The sequence below is a fragment of the Anastrepha obliqua genome, chromosome 5 (genome assembly GCF_027943255.1).
Source record: "Anastrepha obliqua isolate idAnaObli1 chromosome 5, idAnaObli1_1.0, whole genome shotgun sequence".
Lineage (NCBI taxonomy): Eukaryota > Metazoa > Arthropoda > Insecta > Diptera > Tephritidae > Anastrepha > Anastrepha obliqua.
The window spans coordinates 121,084,352-121,094,963 of record NC_072896.1 but is presented as its reverse complement, the minus strand read 5'-3'; the positions used below and the strand labels follow the sequence as shown (position 1 = coordinate 121,094,963).

At 38.2% G+C, this 10,612-nt stretch overlaps 1 pseudogene; it reads left to right on the top strand.

Annotated features, from left to right (window-relative positions):
• The first annotated feature begins 6,834 nt into the window (after positions 1-6,834).
• Positions 6,835-9,506, top strand: LOC129248957 (voltage-dependent anion-selective channel-like; annotated as a pseudogene).
• The last annotated feature ends 1,106 nt before the right edge of the window (positions 9,507-10,612 follow it).

The window sequence follows — 10,612 nt, the reverse complement described above, 5'->3', positions numbered from 1 at the left end:
TAATGTGCGGCTTCATGAATTACGAGTACAACAAGTACGATCCCCAGCGCATGCACCCGACCGTTGGAATTGTGAAATGTACTCAGGCGTTACACTCACAGATTCATCCTACCTTGAAAATTCCGTTACCGCCACGGCAGAGTGTTGCATGATATTTATTAATGTGCGTACTGTATGTATGTATGTGTGTATGTGAGGGTATGACAGTAACTATTGTTGGCGAAATTATGGCATAAAATTCAGCAACAAATGTGCAACAGCGACATTGTTTGTGCTTGAAATTTGTGTGTGGATGTGTATGCGTGGCTGCCTTTTCGATAGCTCGCAAACTATTGCGTGCATGTGCTTATTGTAATTTGTATGAAACCTTTGGTGGCTAGTGGCGAAGGTCATTCGCAGGTCAAGGTGCAGAATGCATGCGATAATATTTGTTTGGTGACTTTAAGGGCATTTAGTTTGAGGGTGTCATTACCAGCCTATAGTTGTCGCAGATATTTTGGAAATGTGCTTTAATGTCACAAAGTGCGTGAAATAGGTAAACGAAGTTAAGAGCGAAGCAATTAAAAGTAGTTCAACTCAATTCTGGGAGTTTAAGAAATTGTTGACTATTTTTTGAGTCAAAATTTTCGCTCCTATAAGCCATTTATGTAGTCATCCTGATGGCAGGGAAGTTTCTCTCGACTATCAGTGGGCTCATGCAATCAGCGTTACGGAAGTTCTCTAAGTGGGCGACCTCAAACGGTCTAATGGTTAACCCAGTCAAGACCGAACTTGTTATGATCACTAAAATATAAAATATACCGAGTTTTCAGTTACCGTCTATTGATAGAGTAACACTTATCGAAGCCAAGCATCTTGGCACAATTCTGGACTCAAAACTGTCTTGGAAAAGGAACACAGAGGAATGGTAAGAAAGCTCTCTTTATCGAAAAAAATTAGGTCTGAAACCATACGTAAACCACTTGGCGTACAATACGATTCACCCATTTAGACTTATGGAGCTTTCGCGTGGTGGGAGGCGGTACAGGCACAATCCTACCTAAATAACCTCATAAAAGTCCAACGATTTGCTTGTGTACGAGTAACAGGTGCGCTCCGATCGATGCCTCAGGCGGCGCTGGAAGTGATCCTGCATATTCCAAGACTATAACGTAAGAATACCCGACAGAAAGAATTGGCCGATCAGAGTCGAATCGGATGACATATTTATGCTGACGACTCAAATATGGGCAACGGAACTGGATCGAGAGTTTACTCGGAATAATTATTCAAAAATTATTCCTTTAGACTCGCAGACTGGTGTAGCGTCTAACTGAGATCTACGTCATAGACAAATCAGCAAAGACGATGAAACTAATGGGCTTACCTCTGGTAAGCTTTACCCTTTTTTTTGTGATAGTCAAGCAGTGATCAAGGCACTGGCCTCAACGCGTATCGACTCAAGATGTGGTAAAGAAGGAGGTCTTTCTCACCTATCCAACAACACAACACCACATTTTGTTGGGTTACCGCTCACTCTGGAGTGGACGGAAGCGAAAGAATGGATGAATGTGCAAGGAAAGGCTCTGAGTTTGTGGAAGGAAAGGCTCTAAGCTTTACCTTCAGCGAGTGGAAGAGGACAGGAATGCCTATGCCCAATGGAAGGTGGCCCCTAACTACTACCTGCCAGGTCTCCAAAGTGGTCTGGCCGAAACTGAATCTTAAAAGGACAAAATGTCTGCTTGGATTCAACAGATCACTACGAGTCGGTACAACATCTCCTCCGAGAATGTTCTGCACTTCAAAAAGGCATGCCAAATATCTTGGTGATTATTTTTCTTGAATACTTGTGAAATTTACAAAAGATCTTCCTGGAGGGTCTAGTTCTTCTTCTTCTTAATTGGCGCGATAACCGCTTACGCGTTATGGCCGAGTTTAACAAAGCCCGCCAGTAGTTTCTTTCTCGTGCTAATAGGGGCCAATTGAATACACCAAGTAAAGCCTTATCCTCCTCCACCTGATCTTTCCAATGCATAGGAGGCCTTCCTCTCCCTCTGCTGATATCGCAACGAATACTCTCAGAGCCTGAGCGTTTGTATCCATTCGTACGACATGACCCAGCCAGCGTAGCCATTGGATCTTTATTCGCACGCTATGTCTATGTCGTCGTAAAGCTCATACAGCTCATCGTTCTATCGCCTGTAATATTCGCCGTCGCCAACGTGCAAAGGCCTAAAAATCCTCCGCAGAATCTTTCTCTCAACCACTCCAAGGGACGCCTCATTGGATATTGTCCACGTCTACGCTTCTGCGCCAAATATCTAAGTGGTTTAAGCAACTTAGTTAGGGGATAGAAATAAAATGCAGGTTTCACAATGGGCTTAAGGGCCACCACGTGTCTTGTCTTAGACAAGTAACCTGGCCAACCTAGCTTAACCTTCCTGCCATTGCATCGCGATTTGATTTGGTACAATTCTCTGAGTAGTATATTTTATATCCAGTCCGTATTCCTTCTTTGTTGTTGTTCATTGATGTTGTTTGATAACTTCTATGGTCAACTTGTCAGCTTCTTCATTTACCTTTGTACCTCTCTGCCTATGCCTTGGCACCTATAATAGTTCGATAATTTGTTTGCAGCTAAGCCGTTAAGTTTCTTAACGCACTCAAGTTTCTCTACGCACCCAAGTGGCATAAGCTTTAGCGTTAAATTGCGCTTGATTCGCGGTCAGTGTACAACCCATTTACATTAATGATAGTAGCGAAAGTTGGTGTATTGAGAGCGTAAGTCCGGATGTCGTTGCATATTGACTAACATTAACTGACGTAGCTGTAGATGATGGAAAATATAAAAATATTGCCTTACTTTTAGCAATCACATTGACAGACAGACATTTAATACATACTTATATACATACATACAATACATTCCTCGCCTCTCTTGCCTTCTCCTCCAAACATGCGAGCGTGCATATCGTTAGAGGTCGCGCTCTACAATTTACGCTGCGTTTAATTACTTCCACCATTTAGGTGTGCGTGCGTGTACGTGTGCACATGAATCGTCTTGTTGATTTGCATAGCCATCCAATTAGTGGTCGCCAAATGTGCCACAAACTCGCTCAAAATAGCATATTCATGTTGCAACACGCTCTAGCTCAGCATCATTTACTGCCATAATAAAATACAATAAATACATATGTAGATTTTCATCTAAGCTCTGCGTCTCGCGTTCAACCTATTAACGCTAAGGCGTACTCGCATTGCACACATATCGCTTAATTAATATTAAATTCAGCTGCGAAACATCAGCACCCATACACGCATAGCTGAAGTAATACTTGCCGAAAGTGGCTCTGTTTCATTTGCGGATGAACATACATACGTGTATGTATGTTTATGTGTTGTGTAATCATATATATATACGAGAATTATACCGAGCATTTGTATGTGTGTGTGTGTACATGTCTTACGCCGGCGACCAAAGCTTTCACTCTCACAATACAATAAAGGATTACGTATGCCTTTGCCATGTACGGATGATGTGTGTTTGGTTTATGTGTGCGTATTGCCTTAGCAACGAGCAACGCAAGAGCAAACTAACATACATGCATACACCGAAATGGAATTCTAAATTAGGAAACAGGGTGCTCTTCATGATGCAAGGACCACTGTACCATCCCGCCTTTTATTCGCGGGATACACCATTTTTTAACTTCCCGCAAAAGTTATATAAATTATTTCTTTACATTCAATTCCTAGCTCATATTGTTGTAGAAGGAATGACAATTGACTGTATTGACATTTCTGTGCAGTAAGGCTAGGTAAATTATCATGAATGGTTTGCAGCCAGAACAACGCTAGCAAAGATAAATGCAAAGATAAAATAAAAAAAGTTCGATAAGTTCATGGAGCACTGGCGGCATCACCGGCCCTTATTTGTTTCGAAATGAGGTAGGAACTGTCGTTATCGTGAATGGCGTACGCTGTAGTTTTTTTTTTTTTGAATTTTTAATTTTTTTTTTGTTTTGAAAATTTGTTAATAATTTTTTAATTATTTGAATTTTTGCGAATTTGTTTGTTTATTTTTGTTTTGAATTTTTGGATTTTTCTTTTTTGAGTTTTTGAATTTTTGTTTTGAATTTGCGAATTTTTATTTTAATTTTTATTCTAGATTTTGTAATTTATTTTTTTAAGCTTAGTTTTACATTAAATATTTTTTTTTTAATTTTATTTTTTTTTTTTGGATCCTTTTTTTTTTTTTTGGAAATTTTGTTTCCAATTAACGAAGCTCTGTTTTAATTTTTGAATCTTTTTTTTTAGTTTTTTTTTTAATTTTTAATCTGATTTTTTGAATTCTTTTTTTATGCCTTGTTTTTCATTTCATATTTTTTTGAAAATTGTAATTTTTGTTTGGATCTGTTTTTTTTTTGGAAATTTTGTTTTGTTAATTCAAGAAGTTTTGTTTTAATTTTCGAATTTTTGTTTTGAATATTTTTTTTATAACTTTCTTTTGAATTTTTTGGTTTTTTTATTTTTGTTTTGAACTTTTGGTTTTTTGAATTTTTGTTTTGAATTTTTGTTTTATTTTGGAATTTTTGTTTTACATTTTTCTTTTACATTTTTTTCGAGTTTTTGGATTTTTTTCTAATTTTTGGCTTTTTGAATTTTTTTTTAGTTTTGGTTTTAAATCTTCCGCTTATATTTATTTTTGTTTTGATTGTTTTGGATTTTTTTCTAATTTTTTTTTTCATTTTTTGTTTTTTAATTCGTGATTTTTTTCATGAATTTAAATTTTTTTTTAAATTTTTTTCTTGAACTGTTGCTTCTAAAAATTAATCAGATCAATTTCGACGATATTTGGCTTCAACATATTCAACAATTTGCCATACAGCTCGCTTAGCAAGCCATCTATAGTAACATTCAAGCCGCCATTCACATCAGACAGACAGTTTCTTTAATTTTTGTTTTAAATTTAAGAATTTTTTTTTTTTGAATTTTTGGATTTTTTTTTTCAATTTTGTGTTGGATTAAAGAATTGTTTTTGTTTGTGTTTTTGGTTTTTTTGTTTGAGTTGTTTTTTTAATTTTTTTTTCAATTTTTGAATTTCTGTTTTGAATTTTGTTGTTTTTTTTTTTGTTGAATTTTTGGTTTGAACTGTTTTTGTTTCGAATTTTTTTTAATTGTTTTTTTTTAATCTTAATTTTTTACTTTTAAAAAAAAAAATTTTTTTTTTTGAATATTTGAATTATTTTCTTAAATTTTTGTTTTGTGATTCTAATTTTTTTTGTTGAATTTTTATTTCTTTTAACTTGCTTTTTTATTTGAATTTGGTTTTTTTGTTAATATTTTTTTTCTTGAACCTTTGTTTCCAAAAATTAAGCAGCTGAGTTTCGACGACATTTACCTCCAACGCGATAGCGCATTTATTGCAATATTTAAGTCACCATTGAAACCATACGGCCAGATTTACTGGAAGAAGTAGTCAAAAGATAGATTGAACGATTGGACCATGTAAATAAGAGCCGCGTCGGCTATGCCGGCCATGAAATTATCTACCAGATTATAATAAGCAAATGCATTCCAACACAATTTTTTTTAAATTATTTTCCCGTTTGTACTATCATTTTGAGTTTTAAAAAATACGCGATATTATTATTTCAGGAAACGAGTATTTTAAGCTGTGATTTTAGGTTCAAGAAAATAAATAACTTTTTGCCTTCAAAACAGGTTACCACACCCTGTACGCGTGTAAGACGTTAACTATAGTAAATGACAGAGCAAATTCCACACTAAAGGCAATCACACACAGCACCACCTACGCGAAGGGGAGAAGGGAGCCTTGTAATCGTACATAATATTAGTACAAATAAACCTAATTTATGCCAAAGCTACGCGCCATCAACAAAGATAAAGCCGCATTAGATGCCACCACTGATGCCAATGGTGTTGAAATTGCGTTGCCTTGGCGATCACTGCTACCACCACTGCCCCTATATAATTGAATCTATGCACGGACGCTCAATGCTGAAAGTGACATCACACCAAAATATTAGGAGGAAAAAGTATTCGAAAAAGTATGCGCGTGAAAATAGCAACACTATTAACGCCTTATTTTGTGTTTTTCCCGTTTGAGGGTCCCTTTGAAAATTGTGCAACATTTAGCTAAAGTGGCGAAATTGTCTGCAGCGATGCGCACATTGGCATAAATTTTGCACTCATCTTAACGCCAATTGTATACTTAACATATTAAAATGTCATGAATCAAGCGGATAAGCAGAAATAGAAATAAGTGGAAATGCGAGAAAAAAGTGTAGTCTAGTGTGGTGTAGTTAAGCACAAGTGGGTGCTGGAAATTCGGTAGGTGGTGTGGCACATTTATACTCGTTGCACGGATAATATGCGCAGCTGGCATGTTCATTGTCGGCCACAGACATGGCGTATAAATTACGTATTTTTACAATGTTGTTACGGAGGTTGTTTAAGGCACACTCACAAGCACACATACACATACAAACCATTCGAAGACTGGCACCCAGTGCTGTCTACGGCATAAGAAAATGTACACGAGTGGTGTGCGAATGCTTGGCTCCTTCCGCTGCAGTCAACACTTATTCAAATGGCAACAACGTTTTGGCACATATTCAACTCATATTTCCAAGAAATTTACTCACCTCGTTTTTATGTCGCTGCACTCAACAACGCACGCCCAAAATGGAAGCTGCCAGCCAAAGCACTGCAGCCATTCATTTCACTTGAACGAATTTCATTTCTTTGCCTCAAATGTGCAAAATTTTTTATACATTTTTTTTCTTTGTGGGAAATCGCAAAAACAACGAAAAATGATAATAAAAATGTCACATGAAAGCTTTTGACAGCTGGGAGATACAGCAAAACGAACAGGGGCGCGCAGCAGCAGCAGCAGCCGAGAAAAAATGTGGAATCACGACAGAGTACAAGTTGCATATGAGGCAATATAGCACAAGTATGCAGCATGAAAATGCTGAATGCCAATCGCTGTGGCAGTGGCAGTGGCAGCGGCAGTTCAACCACCAACCAACCCGAAAAGACACTCCAATGCAGACACTTCTATTGAATGCGGCGACCAGCGCCGCAGCTTAGCAGCCATGCTGCATGTGAATTGCTGTATTGCATGGTGAAAAAAAACTAACCAATATACACAAGTCAAATTCAGTGCCAACATGTAACACTTACGGCGTGCAACACATTCATTGTTGACAATGCGATATTGGCACACGCGCACGCACACGCACACACAAGTGTGGCTCAATACAAACGCGCAATTGATTGCATAACTTTTTTATTTTTTGCTCCTTTTTTACCTTCTTTCATAATTTTTTGCATTTTTTCGGTGCTTCTGCTTGCGCCGCCGCTTCCATATTGCCTTTTTATGAGTAGTTTCCCGAATTTGGGTATGCGTACGCAATCTCCACGTATTTATGTGCGCCTAAAGGTGATAACATACTATTTGGTGTGAAAAATGTTTGGCCGGCACTATGAAGACAACACACACACACATCACTACATTTACAACACGCCATAAAAGGTGAAACAATGTAGCGAGCGCTATGCGCGTGTGTTCGCAGACGCCATGGCGTATGAGTGATATACTGTATTAAAAATCACTACATGCCGCCACTTTTACTTATTTATGTTTTTCATGCTTGCCCCAGCACCCCATGTATTACTTTGCATGCATGCACATGCAAGTAAGCACAAATTCTTTCCGAGACATTCACCACCTTGCGCTCCTCTCACACTGCTATGGGTGTAATTTGTATACCTTCCATTTGCATGTAGGTGTATGTGTGTGTACATAAGTCCATTTTTTTCGTTGTTAAACAATAGCTGTTCTGACTTTGTATACAAATTTCATTGTTTGCCGACTTGTAGTGGTTTATTTTGTACCTGCATACGCGTGTGTGTGTGTCTGTGGGTGCTTTATTAAGCTTTTTTTTGAGCGCTGCACCATTTCTCACACTTGAGTGCGCATAAACTCTGCCATGACTTGCAGCATTCAGTGCGCGGCGCTTCTCAAATAAATGCATAAAATTTGTGGGGCCATAAAGGTAGAAAATATTCATGCAGACAAATGTAATAAATAACCAAATGAAATGTTTATGGAGCAGAATTGTTTGAGGCATAATACAAATGCAAGTTTAATATGGCACTTAAGTTAAAAGCCATAGCTGCTTTAGAGCGAAAAAACGATTGGAAATTGACTTGGCCTAAGACGAGTGAGTAACTGTAACCATAAATTTCGAATTTATTATAAATTTTGCATGAGTGAAATTTTGTTACAAATGTAGAATTCGATACAATTGACCTCAATTTGGTACTTGAAAATGCAGCGTTAAATAAAACGAAGTAAATACTGCCTGTTAGTAGCCTTTATGAACTCAAAAGGACTCTCACGCTACTTTAAGTGCTTTAACTGATTGTGTGTGCGATATATATCTTTTAATTCATGTTTCAATAGATTTTATATTGCTTAGGCTTTGTTTGATTGTATGTGAAGTGTGAAAATATATCCAGTCACTCATCAGAGGTTTAAAGAAAAAATCGGTAATTTTGTTATTCGGCTGCAATAAACTCAGACTGTTTGCAGTGGTCGTCTACCAACAGCTGTTGAACCATCTGAGACTTGTACAAAAGAATATTCAAATCTTTGTTCAAAATTTGTTCGAGCGACCGCCAAGAAATGGCCATTTTCGGTCGGTTCGAGTTATTGTTGTTGTTGTAGCTGCATAAAATATTCCCCATACATACACGGGGAAGACTTCTGAGGTGACAGTTCTTGACCGCATAAAAATCCAGTTCGTTCCGGCTAGATAGAACCGACGGTCGTCTGAACGAGTCGATACTGATGGCTCCCCTTCCACACTATACCCCAAAGCATAGATTTTTGTAAGTGACCCCCCTACGCGAGGAATTATTTTACACCAACAACAACAGACAACACTTCATTCTCTCAAGTGTCTGTCCAAGACAAGTAGCTGAAAGTTTTGAAATTGGCGCTCAGAGCAACTTTCGCTCCGCAATCTGGCAACAAAACTAAGGCAAGTGCAAGGCTGCCTACGGCCATGAAAATATAAACGTCGATCCAGGCGTTAGTGTTGATCGGAACGGTCTACTTATCAACGCCCCAGCTGTTTTAGGTTATGAACGCTGGTTAGCCCGTTGGAAGCCCACTTTCGACACCCAAAACAACTCTTTGAAAACCAATAACTTTTCCACTTATTCTTTGGTCTCTGCTTACAGGGACTTTGTGCTCCACATAGCTGTCAATGATGATCAAGAGTTTACTCACTTAGAAACGCACTCCCGAACTCGATGTTGCCATCCCATTGTCATGGATGTCTGGTGGTAACAACACCTCGTTCACCCTTGGTGGCAAACATTTAATCGAAGATGGCACCAGTGTACGCGCGAAGGTGAACAACCCTAACCGAGTTGGTTTGGACTACGAACAGCGCGCACGTGACAGTATCACAGTCAGTCTGTTGCATTGACGGCGGTCACACGATTGGTGGCGTTCCTTTGGAGTTGGAAGCTTAAGTAAACGCGTTACAAGAACTTCAAGAGTAATAAATAAGCCAGAGCATCGTCCAATTAAAAAGTTACGAATTAAATTATAACTAATCTTTAACAACAAAAGCACTGTAGGATGTTTTTTCCACTTTCTTGAAGACTTTATTTCAATAAATCTTCATTTCGAAATGGAATAAAGTTCGCAACTGTCGCTTGTGAAATTTCAAAAATAAAACCAAGTATCTTAACCGCCGCATGAAAAGGTTTAAGCCCTCTTAAAGAACGTGATACTTTTTGTGTCAGCTTGTACTGCAACACTAACCGAACATAAAATAAATGTCAAGTCAATGATGATCATCTCCGATAATACCACATTTCAGTTTGTTATTGGAGGATGGTTCCGTATGTAGCAGTTCACACAAGCGGCGGAAGTACAGGGTGGCTGATGAAAGCCGCTACCAAAAAAAAATTGAATAACTTTTTTTCTTTTTAAGTTATCTGTTTCATTTTTGTTTTAATTTGCAGATTGATCTTTAAAATTTATTAAAATGGATAACTGGGACACGCAAACAAGAATTTGGATAGTCCGCCGCTATCACGCACTGGAGTCCGTAGTTTTGGTACAGAGAGAGTACAGGCGGATGTTTGGCGGCGATCCCCCGAGCAGATGGACCATAATGAGACTGGTGAATAATTTTGCTGAGCAAGGAACAGTCGCAAGAAGGCCTTATCATCGAAACCCACCAGTTCGGAGGGAGGAAACGATCGCTGCTGTAGCTGCAGCTATTCAAAGCAATCCAAGGGTTTCAACAAGAAGCTTCTCTGCTCAACTTGGTGTCAGCCGACAGTCTTTGCAAACAATAATGCACAAAGATTTAGACTTATTTCCCTACAAAATTCAAATGGTTAAAAAACTGAGTGCAGCAGACTTGCCGATTCGCTTGGAATTTTGCCAGAAGATCCTGCAAATGGTGGAAGAAGACCAAAACATGTTAAACTGCCTTTTCATGTCTGATGAGGCCCATTTCGATTTAAACGGCAATGTGAACAAACAAAATTGTCGAATATGGAGTACTTCTAACCCACA